At 38.3% G+C, this 20824-nt stretch overlaps 1 pseudogene; it reads right to left on the minus strand.

Annotated features, from left to right (window-relative positions):
• Positions 1–3774: 3774 nt before the first annotated feature.
• Positions 3775–20281, minus strand: LOC148011924 (uncharacterized; annotated as a pseudogene).
• Positions 20282–20824: the final 543 nt, after the last annotated feature.

Raw genomic sequence — 20824 nt, forward strand, 5'->3', positions numbered from 1 at the left:
CTAACCCCCAAAGGCTAGATCTATAAAGGTCATCTTTTTGCCACCCAATCACATAAACCTCATCTAAAATACAAGTCAGGGACCAACTAATATTTGGGCTCTCACATGGCTTTCCCTTATAATGGGGACCTTGCAACTTAGACGACCATGGATCATTAGTGGGATAATGGGCATATCTAACACACCAAATAAGCATGTGACTCTCATGAGTGACATTTGAGGAGAGGTCTAGCTCTCTTTTTATCTTATCTCACAAGAGAAGAAGGCTATGAAGTTATTCTCACTAAAAGAAGTGTTTTCAACCCATCCATCCTGTGGAGTAATCCATTAGGGTGTCCATGTCTAATCTTGCATGGATTTTGATAAATCCTTGTGCAACATTTCTTCATCTAATAATAATTCCTTCTATATTAGGGGTAGTTAAGAAGCTTGTGCTCCCTAATCATGCTAGCTTGTTCTTTTGATTTTTTTAAGATCCTCTTATTCTCTAAGCACTTGTTCTTGGAGATCTTCATATAATTTGTCTAGTTTTTCCTCAGCCTTATTGAGCTATTTTGGGGAGAATCTGAGACCTTACATTTCATCAAAATCTACATTCTCGTGGTCATTCTCAAAGCTTTCCCTTCCCTTTGTCTTTCTTCTTAGCTAATAGGGCCTTTTCTTCTTATTCCTCTGTTTGTCTAGGCTCATCCTCTTTTCCAACCTCTTATGCCATGTGCTTTGCATTTGGCCTATACTATTCAATTTCTCGCCTCTCCTTAATCTCTTGGACGAGGATACTTTGCGTTCCTTCTTGTTCCACTTCTTGTTCTTAGACTTCTTGGAGTCTTTCTCTCTTGGATTCCACTTCTATTGTTGTTTGTCTTTGTGGTAGATCTTCTTTCTTTCTTGTGTTAGTTTCCTTTGTGGTAGATTTTCTTCCACCCCAAAGTTGGTTTTCATTGGATCAACAACACCTTGTCTTTTACGAGTCTTTTACATCCTCCTCTTCATCATAATGTACAACTTTTTTTCTTTTCACTCTTATTTTTGGCCTATTATGCTTGGATAGTACTAGCATTGGTCCCTTTTCCTCCTTCAATGAGCTTAAGCTCTCCTCACATTCATTAGGCATATGCTCTTGTTTAGGGGATCGAGATCTCCTCCTATGATACTTTCAAGTCAATTCTTTTACCATGGGCGGGTTTCTTGGACTTTTCCTTTGAGGCTCCACTGTTGATCTTTGTCATCGTGGGACTTGATCTTCCACCCCAATTACAAACTATGCCAAATGTGTGGGGGCCAATATCTCTCCTAGAAATCAATATTTCAACCTTTTTACTTATGTCTTTCCCTATGTTATATTTTATTTGGCTATCTATTTCAACACTTCCAAGAATGGCTTCCCCATATCAATAGAAGATCCATGTGATCTATGGAGAGCTATAGGGTATTTGTTGGCATATTCTTCTCTAGATAGTGAAATGATGAGAAAATGTCATCTTCAGATGTTGCTTGTGAAGCTACAATGCCAACCTACTTTGTGGATTCTTGAGATCATTCTAGATGAATTTCTTGGTTGGCTCATAATTTTGGAATGTCCCCTTTTTCTCCTCGTAGCTATGTTGGAACTTGACTAACTTGCCCTATGAATGATCTAGGTGAAGGGCTTTCCTTATGAATGCTACATTTATCTCTATTGAATTTACCCTTCCTTTTTTATCAATGAATTCAATGTAATTGTTCTTATTGAGGTTGATTAGGAACTCATACACACCCTAGACTAGGTCAACTCCCCATGGTGATAGTTTGAAATACCATTGGATCCCAGAGTGCCTCCACCCACAAGCTTATATTGGTGGTGGGTTCCAAAGCAAGTAGTCTCCAAACATTTCTCATTGGGATATATGTTAACACTAGATTCCCTTCTAAGTCTAGAAATATGCCTCTAATGATTTGGTCTTTGGTTTGCTAGAGAATATTAGAATCAATATGGGCTTCTTTTGTTGCCTCCTCCACATATAGATTGTATGGCTGTATCCCCTTAGGAGAATCTTAATCTTGAGTCTTTTGAGCTAGAGCTCTTTTGGGTGCCATCTAAGGGTAAAACAACAAAACTATGGTTTAATCATGGGTGATTTTTCTTTTGCAAAGTTCCCCTTATTTTTGCAACATCTTTTCGTTTTGGCTAGTGGTTACACATGTAGTTATAGATTACTTTTTGGTTACTAATTTTCACATTTTTTAAACTTAGAAAAAAAGTTTTTTGACATGGAAAAAATATTTTCAAACTTGTAAGTTAAAATAAACTATGCACTAAAAAAGAAGATGAAAGAAAAGAAGGCAAAGGAGAAGAAGACAAAGTGAATGAAGGTTCTTTTCTTTTGTCTTCATTTTCTTCTTCTTCTTCTTGCCTAACATTTTGTTATGCAAGCCTTATCTTGTCAGCTTCAAACTCCACATGCATAATGATTAATTACCCATGCCATAGTTTGAAACTCTATATATAGTTACCAAACACTTATTTAATACTTGTGTGCACTTCATTAATCTCAACAAATTGCAACATTTTTGACAAATATCTAGATGTTATTAATCTGTTATAGCAATTATAAGCAGGATGATGTCTTGGTCTCACCATGATCTTATGGTCTTGATGTGCTAACCATAGTCTCCTTACTCTTGGGGGTACCATGTTAAAAGATCTGTACTTGTTACCCATAGTTTCCTTGTGAAATTCTAAGAGGCTACTCTGCATATAATGCTTACTACTCATAACTTCCAAGGCTAAGATGGAGGAAGTGAGATCAAGAATTTTTAGACAATTTCCATACAACTTTATGCAACATAACAGGATGCATAATCTATGCCATAGGTTAAATGCATGTAAAACTTGCAAATCCCAATGACCTACCACATCCATAAGGGTCTCTACTAAAGTGATAGCATTCATAACCACAAGCTTTGTTTCTCTCATAGCTTCCACCTTATCTAGGGTGCAATAAGACCATTCACCAATGCTTCATGTATTCTTTGACATCCATGTATGTGGATCTTGCATCCATAAAGGCTGACCTACTTGAGCAACTTGAGCTAACTCTTCCATAGGTGGCATAATAAGCTTCACAAAAACCATGGGCTTCTTAGCATCTGTAAGGCCTAAAGGCCTTAGTGCAATATTTGCTACCTGAAGACCCTACGGTTGTTGTGATCTCATTTGCTATTGTGGATGGAGTCTAAAGAGCAAGATTAGTTGAGGATGTAGGACTTATTGTAGTACCAAAAGAAGATAACCCCTTTTTTTTTAGCTAGAGTTGCAAACAACCAAGAAACCTATACAATTGATCACAATCTCAAAGTCATAAACACCTACCACATAAAGTGTACATCATCAGCTATGACCATACATATTCCTACAAGCTCAATTGTTGAGATAACCCACCTAGAAAAAACTATTGACTGTTAGATTGTGATATATAGTTGTTATCTTCGTAGAAATTCAAGATATTATCAAGTATGTTCCATTTCGCACAAGTAAGTTGGCATTTTTCTCTTGTGTAATGGTAGCCCAGCTCAAAATATACCCAACAAACAAAAACTTGCATTTAGACACCATACTTTTAGATGGAGGGAGAGTGCAAGAGATCATTTTTGAAAAGACATTGGCAATTTGCAAACATAGAGCATCTATGAGCTTTGTTGCTATCAAAGCCAACTTCCCTTAGTCTGGACACTTCTTGTGAAGGAGACATACCTCCTTCTCTTAGTCTTACATGTTCAAATCTTAAGTAGCTGCTAATCAAAGTTGGTCTCACCATAATTGGCACATCCTTCACACTTGTGGCACACAACATTCCATATGGCCTCTGATAATGGAGAAACCTACAGAATTGATCACAATTGGAAAGTAAAACACCTGCCACATAAAGTGTACATTTGTTGTTACCTTCATAGAAATTCAAGGTGAGATACTATCAAGTAAGTTCCATAAATTCTATGCATGCACAAGTAAATTGACATTCTTATCTTGTATAATGATAGCCCAAATAGTTCCATAACTTCTACTCGTGCACAATTAAATTGGTATTTTTCTATTCTATATTGATAGCCTGGTTCAAAATACACCTGACAAATAAAACTACCATTTAAGCATCATACTCTTAGATGAAGGGAAAGTACATGAGATTTTTTTTAAAAAGACAATGGCAATTTGCAAACATAGAACATCTATGAGCTCTGTTGATATAAGCCAACTTCCCACAATCCAAACACTTCTTGTGAAGGAGGCATACGTCCATTCTAAGTCTTGCATTTTCAATCTTTAGTTCTTGCTCATCAAAATTGGTCTTAGCATAATTGGCATATCCTTCACACTTTGACACACAACATTTCTTATGGCCTCTCTTAATGCTTGGTTCTCACTTCTCAGATTATCATTCTCATTTCTAAGGAAGAAGTTGTCATGCTACTGTTGGTGGGCCTAGCAAACATGAGATGATGAAGACCATTCCAATTCAAGAGTAGATTATGTCAACCAAAAAATTAAATGACTTCAAAGTAGTGTCAAATATGTAAAGGTTGTTGGGAATAAAGGCCCTCGTGCCTTTTAATGTGCTCGGGTGTGAACACACCCTTAGCACTTGTACTTTCATATATATATATATATCTATCTAAAAAGCCTAAAGTGGTACACTTGTCATTGTACCCATAAATCGTGTACACTCTCTACTCTGCTCTCTCTCACTCTCTGTGTCGCTACTGCTAATGAACATTGACTGTCTTGATCTTCATGCCTCCTAGTCACTACAAACTAGTATCAAAGCTTATGGTACAAGACCGACAGGTCGTGCAAGCAACCATTGAATAGGTCGTCAAGCAAAAGGCCTGTGTAGCTCAGGTTGTGCTCAAAACAAACTAGCATGTGTGGAGACTGGCAGCGAGGTCCAGCTTACTAGGCGCCAACGAAACCAAGTGATAGCTGCAACGAGCAGGTCCAGCGAGTGACTAGGGAAGCACCATCATGTTTGAAGGCCAGTGGCGGGCAGTGACTAGACCAAGGAACCAGTGTTCATGGTGTGCAGACATGATGGCTGGAGTTTGTGGCGAACGGGCATGAAGTAGGTGACGCCAGTGGGCAAGGTGTGACGGTTGACGAGGCGAGCAATAGGTGCACGTGGCGAATGGGCCATCAGTCGTGACGGCAGGTCAACGGGGCTCCCCATCTTTTTTTTTTCCAAATCAGAAATTTTATTTTCTACCAAATCTCTTTTAATTCCTTTCTTTTGTCCAGAGTTCACACACTAGAGGCACAGATCTCAGATCTATGCAAAATAAAGCCAAAAAATTTGGGGCTTTTCTTGGATTTGGGGATTGTGATGCATGACAAGACAATTGGTCTCAGAAATTGCAAGAATTTGTGACATTTTGCCTTGGGGCTTTTCATGTACATGCAAAATTGGGTTGAAATTTACTCAATTTCTCGACATTGATGCACATTGAAACCCGTGCAATTTGGGGCTTTTGCTATTTGGGCAAAACTTTTGTGCCATTTGGTCATTTTATGTACATTTGGGTTTAATTCCATGCAATTTGGACATCTAGTACTTGAAAAATTTGGAGGTTTTGCTGAAATTGCTCTATTTTGGCAAAATTAGCCTATTCTATGGATGACAGAGACATTGTAGATGTGTGGTTGATGCTTTGAGCACAAAAATTTTGGGACTTTTGACCATGCGTGTCAAATGTTATGCTCATAGATACATGTACAATAGAAATTGTAGCTAAAATTTGGGACTTCTCATGTAATGTGATGTATTTGCCCCTTAAAACAACTGTAATCAGTTGTGGAATGCTATAGCACATGGTTTGATGCTTTTGAAAATTTACTTACAAATCTAAATTTTTTGCTTCTACATGGTCATTTATTGCTAGTTGGTACTTGTTTGTACCTTGGTCACTTGTGTGATAGTTTGGGCTTGCATTTGTTGAATTTTTTTGTCACTTTTGGGCTAAAAATCATGGTTGGCAGCACTGACAGCAATAATCTCATGCACATAAAGAATCTTGAAGGAGCACATAACTTTGCAATTTGGCAAAAACAGTGCTACAATATCCTGTTGCAAAAGAAGCAGGCAAAGCTGATTAAGACAAAAGGGGCAAAACCCGCAAATATGGAACAAGATGATTGGGATGAGTGAACTTGCATGCTCAACCATTGAGCTATCAATTTCTGATGCCTTGTTGTTTAACATTGAAGGTTTGGATTCTGCATATGCTATTTGGACTCGACTAGAATAACTGTATGCACAGAAGAGTGCCGTAAGCAAAGTGTATTGGCTAAAAAAGCTTATGGATTTGTGTATGAAAGAGGGTACAACAATGTCTACTCACTTGAGTGAGTTTAACTCCATTTTCAGCCAGTCGATTGCCTTGAAATTCTTGATTGATGAAGAATTTAAGGCTACGTTCTTGCTCTGCACTCCTCCAAAGAGTTGGGATACATTCATGACTGTTATGAGCAATTCTAATGCGATTCTTTTGTATGCTGATGTAGAGAGTGCTCTACTCATGGAAGAAATGAATCGGCAAAACAATGCATCTAGTAAATCTTCCAATGTTTTGCATACTAGGGGTAGATCACAGTAGAAAGGCAAATTTGATAGCAAGGGACGTAGTAAATCGCTTGGTAAGGATGTTGAATGCCATCATTGTGGCAAGAAGGGTCACTTTAAACGTGACTGCTACAAATGGAAGAAAGAGAAAGGAAAGGGCAAGAAGACAGATGATAGCATGGAAGAAAAGAAAGAGGGTCAACCTAATTAGAGTAGTGTCAAAATTGAAGAGATGAATGCAGTCACTCATGACAGTGACAGTGAAAATGACATACTCTTGATCTCTTCACACTTTGGTGCACATGCTTTACTTGCAGATACAGATGATGACATGCATACCTGGATTCTCGATTCAAGTGCTTTCTTTCATGTCACCCCTCATCGTGAGTGGTTCTCTGCCTATACAGGGGGTCGATATGGTGTTGTCCATCTTGGGGACAACTATGCATGTGACATTGCCAGTATTGGTAGTGTGTAGTTGTAGTTTCAGCATGGCTCTATCTTCACACTTCAGCACGTATGCCATGTACCTCAGCTTAAGAAGAGTTTGATTAGCATAAGGCAGCTAGATGATGATGGATTTCATACCACCTTTGGTGATGGGGAATGGAAGATCTGTAAGGGATCTAGAGTGATTACTAGAGGTTGTAAAAGTGATACCTTGTATCCTCTCCATGTATCTAGTGTGAGTGATCATGTTGTTGTCGTGACCGAGCAGCCAAGTGTTTCTTTGTGGCATGGCCAATTGGGACACATGAGTCAAACTAGAATGAATGAGCTTTCTCATTTGGGTTACTTGCCTTGTCTTCTTTATGCCGATTTTGAGCATTGTGATCATTGTGTTTATGGTAAACATGCACAGACATCTCATAAAAAGTCTCTTTCATTGAAATCTTCTCCTTTAGAGTTAGTACATTCAGATGTATGTCAGATGCCAAGATTATCTTTAGGGGGAAAGAAATATTTTGTCACCTTTTGTCGATGATGCTACACAAAAGGTATGGGTTTATCCTATTCGTAGCAAGGATGAAATGCTTGATAAGTTTAAAAATTTCTTGGCATTGGCTGAAAATCAAACAGATAAGACACTTAAGTGTCTTTGCTCTGACAATGGTGGAAAATATGTGTCCAAGGCCTTTCAGGCATTTTGTGACAGCAAAGGGATCAAGAGGGAGCTTACTGCCCCTCATAATCAACCCCAAAATGGAGTTGCAGAGCATATGAATCGGACCATACAGGATAAGGTCTGTACAATGCTGTCTCATGCCGCATTACCCCATGGTTTTTGGGCAAAGGCTGTTATGAAAGTTGTACACTTAATTAATCAGTCACCAAACAGGTCTTTGGTGGGGTGGGAGGGGGGGGGGGGGGGGGGGGAGCGGAGGGGGGAGTTCCCCAAGAAGCATGGTTGAGAAAGCCACCTTCATATCCTCACCTGAAAGTGTTTAGCTGCCAGGATTTTGTGCACATTCATAAAGAAAAATGCAGCAAACTTGAGTCAAAGTCCTGTAAATGCATTTTCCTAGGATATGGTGACGAGCGTGAAATGGGGTATAGGTTATGGGATCTCGAGAAAAGGAAAGTAGTACGCAGTATTGATGTTATCTTCCAGGAAGATCGCATGCATACTGTAAAAAATAATGCTGAAAATGATTAGCCAGCTATTTCCCATGATAATGAGCCACTAAATGTGCCAAAACAGCTAAGATAGCAAGTTGTTAATGCTAATTTGTAGGCTGAAATGCCAGGACAACAAGTTGAAAATGCTCAACAGCCAGCAAATAGTGATCATTGGGTTAGGAGATCTTCTAGGTTTACTAGACAACCTGATAGATTCATTCCTAGTGCAAACAATGTGGTTGATTATGTCATGTTGACAGACTGTGGTAAACCGTCTTGCTTCAAGGAAGCAATGGATAGACAGGACAACAAGAAATGGTATAAAGCCATGTTGTCAGAAATGGAATCTCTTAAGAAAAATGACACTTGGGACTTGGTGCAATTGCCTAAAGGGCAGAAAACACTTCCATGCAAATCGGTTTACAAGATGAAGGTCACTTCTAGTTCCTCACCAAAGTACAAAGCAAGATTGGTTGCGAAGGGGTACAAGCAGGAACATGGAATTGACTTTGATGAAATCTTCTCTCCCGTAGTCAAAATGACTACATTGAGAACCATTTTGGGCTTGATTGCAGCTGAAAATATGGACTTCATATAGATGGATGTAAAGATTGCATTCTTACATGGTGATCTACATGAAGACATATATATACAGCAACCTAAAGGGTTTGTGGAAAAAGGGAAAGAGAAAATGGTATGTAAACTCAAAAGGAGTTTGTATGGGTTGAAACAAGCGCCAAGAGAATGGTATCATAAGTTTGATACATTTATGCAATCTCAAGGTTTCCATAGAAGTTAAGTGGATCACTACTTGTACACTAAGCAGTAGCAGATGGCAGCCTGATTATCTTGGTTCTCTATGTTGATGACATACTGATTGCTAGCAGAGATACTCATGCCTTGGACTCACTGAAGCAAAGTCTTCATGGTAGCTTTGACATGAAGGATCTTGGTGATGCAAATCACATTCTTGGCATGTGCATACTTAGAGATAGGTCAAAAGGATTGCTCTATCTATCTGAGCAAGAGCATATCTCCAAGGTTTTGCAGCTTTTCAATATGGAGGGCGAAAAACAATTAGGGTTCCATTGGCTCACATATGTGAAACTTAGTGCAGAGGACAACCCTACATCTGATGATGAGACGACTGAAATGGCCAAGATACCATATGCTTCAGCTGTTAGCAGTTTGATGTATACTATGGTTGCTACACGTCTTGACATTGCCTTTGCAGTGGGAGCGGTTAGCAGATACATGGCAAACCCTAGTAAAAAGCATTGGGAAGTAATGAAAGGTATTGTGAGATACCTCAAAGGCACAAAGGAGTTGTGCATCTGCTTTGGAAAGCAAAAGACATTTGTTGTTGGCTTTATGGATGTAGACTATGCTAGTCATGCGGATTGTAGAAAGTCCACTTCTAAGTATGTATTTACCTTCACAAGAGGAGCAGTCTCTTGGATCTCCAAGCTACAAAAGTGTGTTGCATTGTCTACCACAGAGGCAGAGTATGTGGCTGCCACTGAGGCATGCAAGGAGGCTTTATAGCTTTCACATATGGTGGGAGAGCTTGGCATTACATAGTTACATGTTCTCCATTGTGATAGTCAGAGTGCTATCATGCTAGCACAGAATCCCGTCTTTCATGCAAAGACGAAGCACATACAGGTGAAGTACCACTTCATTAGAGATGTACTTGACAGCAAGAGCATTGAGCTTGTCAAAGCATATACAGATGATAACCTTATAGACCTTCTCACGAAGGGCCTTCCAGCAAAGCGGTTTACTCATTGCCACAGATGATGGGAGTTGGATAGATATATGCATTTCAGCTTTGTACATACCTAGACTTGGCTGATTCTTTTCTCCTCTTAAGGCACATTGCCTTTAGGTGGGAGGTTGTTGGGAATAAAGGCCCTCGTGCCTTTTTAATGTGCTCGGGTGTGAGCACACCCTTAGCATTTGTACTTTCATATATATATATATATATATATATATGAATTCCCTGGCTAAGTTCAAGTCTAGCCTTCTCATTTGGATGTGGGCACTTCATGAACAACTTGGTCAAGGGACAGACACATCGTGTAAAATTCGAGATAGTAAATATTATACATGTGGACAACAAAATTGGCCTAAATTTTTTACCTCTCCATTTCTTGAATTTGATGTTGGGTATGTTGATGGTGGTTGGGATCATTTTGTGTGGTCCAAGAGGTTTTAAAGCTAGTCACATAAGATGTAAAGGTATACATTTCCCACGTTGATCTAGAACATGACTTATGTTAGAATAAGTGTTAGGGAACTTTTGTATTTCCACATGGTAGAAGAGCTCACATATACAAGCTAGGGATGGTAGTTTGTAACATTTTGCTCTAAAAGGTTGCATGCCTTGAAGACTAATTGGTTTGGTGTTCCATCAGCATGAAAAGGCCTTGAGGCTATAGGAGTGTACATTCACCTACTTGCTTAACTAGGCTATATGGTCACATTATCTCTTGATGATGCAAAAGAGTGTAGAAAGTTCTAAACATGTTTTTTCTTTCATTTGGTTGAGATCTAGGCTTTAAATAAATTGCCTATGGGTAAAAGCAAGTGTTTAGAGATATGTTTTGGAGCAAAAGCAAGGAGATGGCACATTTTAAACAATAATAAGAAGGAAAATATTTTTTTAACATTTTTAAAGATACACTGTACTATATTGATAATGATATATGCATTGACATCTACTATGGACAATGGCAATGATATTGGTTGGCACATCATTGTTGACAATCCATAGCCATGGACGATGGTAACATCGGTGTCTAAAAACATCCACCTCCCACCTCAACCTCAAAATCATTTTTCCAATCTAGATTTTATGAAGCTCCTAACTTTCTTAAGAAATTCCTTATACATTTGTAAGACATTGTGCTTAATAGCACCATTAAGAAAACACTTAACAATAACAAGCATTTGGCTTAGGCATGTGATATTTTTACCCTAATACTTGTTTCTAACATATGCCTTATCTATAATAGCATGGTGTTGACTAAAGCAAGTTGGCTTAATGCCATGCTTAACTTGACTATGCTCAATATTAAAGGATGTTCTCAATGCATTCATGTTTAAACTTTACATAAGGTTATTTTATCTTTTCAAAACTCAAAACTATAACTTGTTCTTGAAAATGTTTTGCAAAATAGAATAGTATAGAGTGGCACATATACTTATTTAAATGCATATGGGGGAATGGCACCTTTCTCTATAATTATGAAAAAGCAAAGAGACATATGCGAGCTCTTTGTCATGCTATATAAATAGCATGGTTGCGTGTTTTAGTTTATTGCTATGCTACCATAAATTTACAATACAACACTATTTGTGAAAATACTAGATTTGTTGAAAACCTTCCAACTCTTGCATTTATTGTTATTATGTTTTGCAAGGTAATATTCATCAAAGGCAACACAAAGTAAGTAAGCAAAACCAAATATCACAATGTATGCCACTTGTCACAATTACTTGTTCATGCATAACTGAGGTACTTGTGGGTTTTCTCACAAACTAATTTATACAAAATTTAGATATTTTTTAAATGTTTTGACATTATTCTAAAGAATGAATCTTAAACCCATAGGAAATTTATCCAAAGTATATTTGTCTCTTTTTTTTAAACATCCGAACATGCAATGAATAGGGCAACAATGTGGGCTCATTTTATGCCAAAATTATGGCATATAATGAACAAAATAGTTATGAACATCACAACTTCCCAATGCTCATGTAATGACTAAAACTACCCTCACTTATGTCAACACAATCCAATGAAAAAATGAGCTCTACACAAGTGTCAACTATTATGGCATCACAAAGAACTTCAGGAAAAAGAAAAGCAATTGCTCTAAGAAAAACATTACTAAAACCATGTACAACAAGCTAATATTATGCATACACGATGGAATCCGCTTGGGCCAACTAATGTGCAAAGATTATTGGTATACTAATGATATGCTCTATGTGCAGGATAGTCTCTTTTCATCATCAATCCAAACTGTCCCATAAGAAAGATGAGCTTGTCGAACCTATGGAAGCTATAATAGCTCTTTCCATCATTGATTTGGGATAGTCTCCTTCCATCATCTATCCAAACTTTCCCACAAGACATATGAGCTTGTAGAACCAATGGAAGCTACAATAGCTCTTACATGACTATCCTTATCCTTGCTTGCAAAAAAAAAAATGGACATCATTATTAACAAATGTGTCACTTGTTACTCGAATAAAGAGCACAAGGCATGTGTCATTTCATTGCTACCAGAATACACGAGAAGGATTATGTATTAGATAAATGAACAAGCTAATAAGTGATGAGAACACACCACACCCATACTACATTGTATACCAACTTTGTGGCCTTGAAGCAATTGGGAAAGACCTTGAGATGTATAACATTGAGTACCCACAAATAAATACATCAAATTGGACACACCAACTAATGAATATGATCATCCAAAAAATCTCATTCACAATAGTTTGCCAAATAGTGAGTATATGCCAACGAACCTTGCTGGACCCATTCATGAACAAACTCATGATATTGTTTAGTGACCTCACAAAAGTTACAACTCCCATCAATTTGCAACCATTGAAGTAAATATGCCAACAATTTCACATTACATTGGTATACTAGTGGGAATATGGAAAACATTACACCTTGCACCATCAGTCAAGCATGCACATGATCCACCCTTTTTGCAATTCTTACAAGCAATCAGACATTGACATCTAACAAAAAACAAGAGATCTAAGAATGTTTGTAACAATGCATTATCAATGAGATGAACATCATGCAATTTGTGGATTAAAAAACTACAATTATATACACACAATGAACCAACCCTATGAAATTGGCTGACAAATAAAAGTTTTCATGAGATTGAAGAGATAGAAATTGGAGCAAGAGCAATGATAACAAAAAATATAGACTAAAAACATACAAAGCATGCACCATGAACTTGAAAAGAAGAGTACAACAACACAAACAAAGACCAGTTTAAGATGATGAAGAAAGATGTGGACACATAACAGGCCCTTCATGAGCACTTTAATGTGAACATAGAAGCTATAGTGGAAAATATATAGGATGTTAGGTTACTTGAACAAATGCTAATCCTTGAAAAAAACACAACAACTAAAGGCTATGATAATTTGCATGGATATCCTGCACATTGTAAATAGTATTATTTTTTGAAAGGACAAAGCCTTATTCACTAATACTTAATACAATTCCACATCATGTTACATTACACTCACTACACTTAACAGTCATCAAAGAACTTTCCAATATATCATGCATATAAATAACTGAAGAGTAACATCAAAAAGAAAAAAATTGTGTGTATCATGTTCGATACATTCTTCATCACAAACACACCTTTTAAGTTCCTCAACATAATACATAACTCACATATATGACTACAAACTAAGTTCACTTAAAATCTTCATAATATTGCTTCTATATTCTCTATCCACCACAAACTATTCAATTTAATAGTAAAACCTATGACTTCATAGTTACATTATGAAATAAATACAACAAGCCCATCCCCCAAAGACCACCCCAAGCTTTTACTTAAGTGCATGTGTCTCACTAGTTCATGCCCTTGAATGAATATTGTAGTGGGACTAAGCTCATAAAGGCATTTAGCCTATGAAGCCCCATTGATTTCGACAACTCCAAGGCTCACAGCCTAGAATATACCAACTTTTTTATGATTTTTAAATTCATTATCTTAGTATAGTTCACTTAACTCTTGCCTCATGCACTCAAAATTGTTAATCATTGTTTATGTTCACCAATCATGTGCTGATCCTAAGGAAGGCAAGTAAAGACATCTGCAATTGCCAGAGCTCCATGGCTAGATGCTCTCCTTTTCCCTTGAGTGAAGTATGCAAGTGATATGTGTGTAGTAAGATATGACAGTCATTCAATGCATATCAGCAATTTACAATTGTGTATCATCAATTTGCACTATGGATCAACAATTTGCAAACTCGAATCACTTGTAGTTCCTCACTCACTCTCCTTATTGGTGTTAGTTTCACTCAATTTGGAGTTATGGTTTACAAGCCATGGACATGGACCATTAATTTGTATGGATCACCAATTTGTTGCTATGGATTGTGAGCAAGCTACCCTATAGTTGGTACTCTTTTATGGCCTTGATCCATTTTTGGCATTTTGGCATATTTGTACGTATCTATTTTCATTTGGCATATCTATCTACTCAATTTCTAGCTTTTTTAGCAAACTTGATTTAAAAAATTCGAAATTTCTAGGATGCCTACTCAATTTGCACCTTAACTAACTTAAGGTGGTACTAGCATTAACTTCTATTTGTTTTACGTTGCATGACCCTAACTTCATTGATTGCTATTGCCCAATCATAATCCCTTTTTCTTACTTTCATTGATTATGTTAGCTAGTCATGACCCCTTTTTCTTGCCAATAGATAAGAAGCACTAGGTCTCCCCTCACAAGAGTAAAGTTTGTTAGATATTTGCATCATTGATTCTAGTTGATGAATTTGTGTGATTAAGTGCATGGGTAGAGAATATAGAAGCATACCTAATGTGAACATTGAGTGGTGAAACGCTCTATATCCTCATTTCCTATCATATGCTATGTAAGGAAGAATTACCATAGTGGGTAGTACGTGCTATTGATGGCAAAGCTTCTAGCCTACTCCACCATCTCCTCCTAACTCGGTACTTCTCCTAATGTAGTGGTAAGTAGAGGTGATTCTTGGTGAACCTACTCCACCATCAAATCAATACTCTAGACTCTTATGTATATCCCCCATATGGTATAATGCAATTAGACTTGGATTAGGCCTTGCTCTCTAGCCAAAGCTATACTACCAAGCAAATACAAAATAAAACAAATTTAAAAAATATATACATGTATATTTGTATGTATATATGTATATAGATATATCATCCTAGATAAATAGGCTTAAAGCTCTCAATTTACATAATCCATGGGTTTTGGCTAAGTTCCTATCAACTCTTAACTCTTATGCTTGCTTCAAATGTTATTAAATGTATGAGAGAGAGAAAGAGAGAGAGAGAGAACAATAGAATAAGAATAATTATTATACAAAAAACGAAAGTTAAATAATCAAAACACATGAAAGAAATAAAGAGAATAATATAAAAATAACTATTATTATGCAAAAAATAGAAAATAAATAATCAAAAGACATGAGAGAGAGAAATAAAAATAAGAGAGTGAGAATATATATGGAAACTATAAAACTAACCTTTTAAAAACTAACTTTATAAAATGATAAATTATTTAAAAAATAAATTAAAAATAGATAGTAAACATAAGAAAATAATAAAAATATAAATATAAATAATTAAATCACATTAGAGAGAGAGAGAGAGAAAGAGAGAGGAAAAGAACAATTGCTATACAAAAATAGAAGACAAATAATCAAAACACACACACACACATTATCATACAAAAAATATAAAATAAACTAATTAAAACACATGAGGAAGAGATATAAATTTTTAAAAATAATAATTAAACAAAAAATAGAATATATATAATCAAAAAATGAGGGGGAGAGAGAAAGTCAAACATGAAGAGTGAGAAAAATAAAGTATATGTAAGTAAACTATAAAAAATTTTAAATACAAAAATAGAAGATAAATAATCAAAATACATATGAGAGAGAGAACAATAGGAAAAGAATAATTATTAACAATAGAAGATAAATAACCAAAACACATAAGAGACAGAATGTGTGAGAGAAAGAGAAAGAGAGAACACAAGGAAAGTAACAATTATTATACAAAAGATCAAATCTAATAATCGAAACACATTATATATATATATATATATATATATATATATATATATATATATATATATATATATATATATATATATATATATATATATATATATATATGAGAGTGAGAACAATAGAATATATATAAGTTGATTATAAAAGTGACATTTAAAAAGTAAAATTTAGCAAAAAAAATTATTCACAAATGTTTAAAATAATAAATTTAATGATCATATCAAGGGGGGGGAGAGAGAGAGAGAGAGTGTGTGTGTGTGTGTGTGTGTGTATTAATGTCTCTAAAAGGCCAATGTGGCCTATGAGACCAAAGCAGTACATACAACGATGGTGTGTTTCTCATCTGGAACGAGAAAAAAGATGAAAAGCATGCCTATAAGACTGAAAAGGAAATGAAATAGTGTCCTATAAAAGGGAAACATGTCAATGATCTGAAAGTGAGAGTAGAGAAAGGAAAACTCTCCATCAATGATATGTCTGTTCTCTAGGGAGGTGTGTCTCTGCATGGCTAAGGCGTCTCGGCATCTGTCTCCTGTGGCGCTCAATGATGGCTTTAATTTGTCTGTGGTGTGGATGTCTAGGCCTTCGTCTGGGTGGACGTGGGCGCCTAGACCGGCTAAGTGCCACTGCTCTATCCAAAGGGACACCTACAGAAGATGAGGTCGAATGATGATGTACTCCTGTAGGCTGTGTGGCAGTAGTAGTGATATCTGCCATACTCTGTCGTGTATCAGTGAAAAAGTCAATGACTGCTCTCTGTCTATGTGAGCCGAGCTATGGGGGCCTCCTACTCTGTAGAATTGTTGCTCTGCGCCTTTGGAGCTCCAAGAGGAAAAATCCCAAGCATCTCTGATCCTCAAACTGCATGATTCGTCTCAGGGGTCCAAAACCCTCTCGAAACAGACAGTGGTATCTACCTCATATGTCATAATATACAGTGCATCGACAAATGTAGTGTTCCTCTGTCTCTGGCTCTCTGTTGCATAGTGGGCATATGCGTTCTTCTGTCTGTTTACCCTCCCATCTGCCTATCTCAATCCTCAGGTGGTGGGATGAGGTGCGGATTTGACCAATAACTGTGCGTAGTCCATGAGGCAACTGTGTGTCCATGTAATTGGGTCGGGTGATGAAACCATCCTCAGATACCTGGAGGAAGTGGGTCTGGTAGTGTGCCATCCTCGTGCCATGGGGCGAGGGGGGTTGGATCCAGGTCTTCTCCGTATCTAACTTCAGTATGTCTGCTCTGATCACATGGTTTAGCTATGATCGGCTTAGGTCAAGTGTAGGGCAATCCAGGCTATAGTCAAAGGGGGGTAGTCTGTCAATCTGTAGACCATGTAGACGCATCCATGTACGCATCTGAGCATACCAACAGCGTATGTCACCGTCTGCTGCTAGTTGTCTAGAAGAGGCCAGGGCTAGCCGTGGGTATCTATCTTGGGGGAGCTCCCATAGTCTATGTATGAAAGTCGCTGCCTGAACCAAGGCCTCAGCCACCAAGGGTGATGCCCCAAACTCAGCTCTGATAATCTCATGTGGGGTCGAGCTCTTCGCTCGTATCATGCGTGAGATCATCATGACCAGTGGTCTTTCCATATGCTCCCATCCATCATAGTATTCCTTCTCTGGTCCATCCTGGTCTCCCAAAGGCTGTCTCCTCGTGTGAAACAGACTCGGACCCCAAATAGCTGTCCCATATAGGAGTATGGGTGTAACCAAGGTGTCAAAAAGCCACAGTTTGGTGCGGGGCTCATGAAATTGTATGTGAGCACATTGCCTCTCCAATGCACCTAAGGTTGCATATGCTTTTGCCAAACGAGCCTCTAATGTCTCTCTCCAAGAGAATTGTGGTCCCTTCAATGTGACCCCCAAATAAACATACTGCCTAACCATCTCCACTGGCTCTTCGTCAAAAGTAAACTGGTGCTCAGCTCTTGTCACCCAAGCAGCTGAAGTGTTAAATACCATAACTTTAGTTTTCCCAAGGTTCACCTTAAGATCTCTATCTCTGCAAAAAGTTGATAATGCATCCAAGTGTCTATTTAGTCCCTCAGGTGAGTCAGATATAAGTACAATATCATCGGCATAAAGCAGCAATGGTATCAGCACTCCAGCTAGGCTGGCTCTGGCCCCACCCATCCTATCCACATATTCTGAAATTTCATCTATATACAGCCCAAAAAGTGTCGGTGAAAGTGGACAGCCTTGTTTCACCCCAATGGTGCTATTGACTGTATCTGAGATGCCCTCAGGTGTTCGTACTCTGCCTGTCACTGTCTCATACAGGGCATAGATACTCCACTGTATCTCTACGGGCACATCAATGTTTTGCATTCTTTTCATGAGTCTAGCACGTGGCACTGTGTCAAAGGCCTTGCGAAAGTCCACAAAACAGCAATAGATCTTTTTCTTGAATGCCTTGCCTTCTTCAATGATTGCCCTCAACGTAAAGATATGGTCTAGAGTTGTATATCCCCTCCTGAAGCCAGCCTGGCCTTTTGACCTCAAGCCATGCATCTCGGCCCATTCACTCAACGCTTGTTCCATGATAGAGCCATATATCTTGGCCAGCATGTGTCCAATCATGATAGTTCGGTAGTTACTAGGTAGCGCGAGGTCTCCACTCTTAAAGAGCGGCACAATAATATGGTCTGACCAACAGGTTGGAAATCCCTCACAAACTGCCCTATTAAATATGTGAGCCAGTGTTGGTGCCAGAATATCACAGGCATGTGTGAAGTGTTCACCCACTAAACCCTCATGGTCTTGGGCTCTTCCATTTTTCAGTTTCCATATGGCATTCCTCACTTTTTTTTCTATGAAAAATCTGCAATTTGCTGGTCTTGAGGTTGAGGGGAGTGGCATAGGCTCTTGTCCAGGGATATCATAGAGTGTGCAAGCATATCCATGCCAATCATCCGGTCTAGTAATTTGTAGGGGTGGCTGGTTCTCATGCATCTTTTTCCATGCTCTCTTGCTGTCCTGCCCCAAGAACATGGAATACATTTCTGTTTCTAGTCTACTCAGGTATTCCCGCTTCTTTTTGCGTACCAACCGTCTGAAGAGTGTTCGAGCATGCTTATGTGTGCATATGCCAAGTGCCAGCTCTCGCTAAAAACGTGCTCGTGTCTCTCTGCACTCATCATCATACCAGTCATTCTGTGGAGCATTACCTCGTGGAGGTTTATCTGACGGTGTAGTGTGTGGGAAAGCGTATGCTGCTGAAGTGTGTATTATCTCGGCCAACTGTCCTGTAAACTCATCCAAAGAGGCCTGTGTGTCTAGCTCCCTCAATGCATCTCGCACAGTAATGCTGTATATGTGTGAGGTCGCTTCCACAAAATCATAGCGTGGTAATTTTGGTATGTGTGACTGTGCTTCGTGTATATGCCCATATTGCATTGTGAAAGCTAGAATAGCATGGTCTGCTACTAATCCAATTGGTCTGTTTGAGATTTCAAAACTTTTTATGTCAGGTAGCAAGTTGGGTGATCCAATCAAATAGTCCACTGTGCTTGACCCTTTCTTGTTATTCCAACATGTGAAGCCATTAGATCTTGGTCACTGTGGTAGCCCGTTAAGGATGGCCAAACCATGTGCACTTCCCAGTGCCAGTAGGTGTGTTCCATATTCTGTTATCTCTCTATCTTGGGCTGATCTAACTAATCCCACTTCATCTAATGCAATATCTCTGAACATCTCATCACTAGTGTCAAAGAAAGCAGATTGGTTGTTTCTTGTGCGTGCATTAAAGTCTCCTGCTAGTAGAACATCCCCAATTCTCATGTATTCCATTATGTCCTCATACAGTGGTGTATACGGGGATGCCTCTTTAGGGGCAAACTTAGAGTATGCAGGGGGAAACTAGCATATGGCAATATACATGTCTCGAGTTCTGCTTGTACGTAACCTGATCCACATGTATCTTGCCTCTACATCTCTATGTACCACTTGGACTGTATCTCAGAGCTCTTCTCTAAATAGAATTGCCACACCTCCTGATCCCCTCGTCCCTCCAGGCCGTCTAGGCTGAGGGTGATATACACTTTCCCATCTATATCCATATGCATCAGGTAAATGGCTGTCTTTACATTGATGTGTCTCAGTATACATAGCAATGTCTATACCTTTGAAAGTATCCTCAAAATAACCTACATCTGTCTTAAGGGAGCCATTGCAATTCCACAGTGTGAACTTCAGGGTCTCATAGGCCGCGCACCATCATGCCGTCCTTTTCTTTGTGATGATGACTCTTCCATCTCTGTATACAGCCCATTTACCTGCTTTCCGTGCCTCTAGAACACGTGGCATATTTTCCCTCCTGTGGGCTAACTGGGCTGGGGTGAGGTCTTCATCTAGGTAGATCTTTTCTCCTTTGAGAGCGATCCTCTTAGAGAGGAAGGCTCTCTTCTTTTCCAGGTCTCCAAACTTCAAGATGAGGACTTTTGTTTTTGTGTCAGCCTTCTCGACTCGCCAAGCCCCAATGATGGGTACATTTGTAGCTCCAATTTTGGTGGCAAGAGCTGTAGCATCTTCAATTGGGGAGCTTTTCTCGTCTAGTCCAACCACTCTTACGTCCAGTTCCGGTGTGGTTTGTGGTTCCTTTTGTGAGAGAAAGAGAGAGAGATGAAAGTAAAACACTAATATCCATTCTTATCAAAACTAACGATTATTGTAATAACTACACAATAAAATTCATAATAACTAAATTAATGAAGACAATTTGTTCAATTCAATAATAAGGTTAAATTAAAGAGA

The sequence above is a fragment of the Lygodium microphyllum genome, chromosome 28 (assembly GCF_053477565.2).
Source record: "Lygodium microphyllum isolate KBCC chromosome 28, Lygodium_microphyllum_v1.1.10, whole genome shotgun sequence".
Classification (NCBI taxonomy): Eukaryota; Viridiplantae; Streptophyta; class Polypodiopsida; order Schizaeales; family Lygodiaceae; genus Lygodium; species Lygodium microphyllum.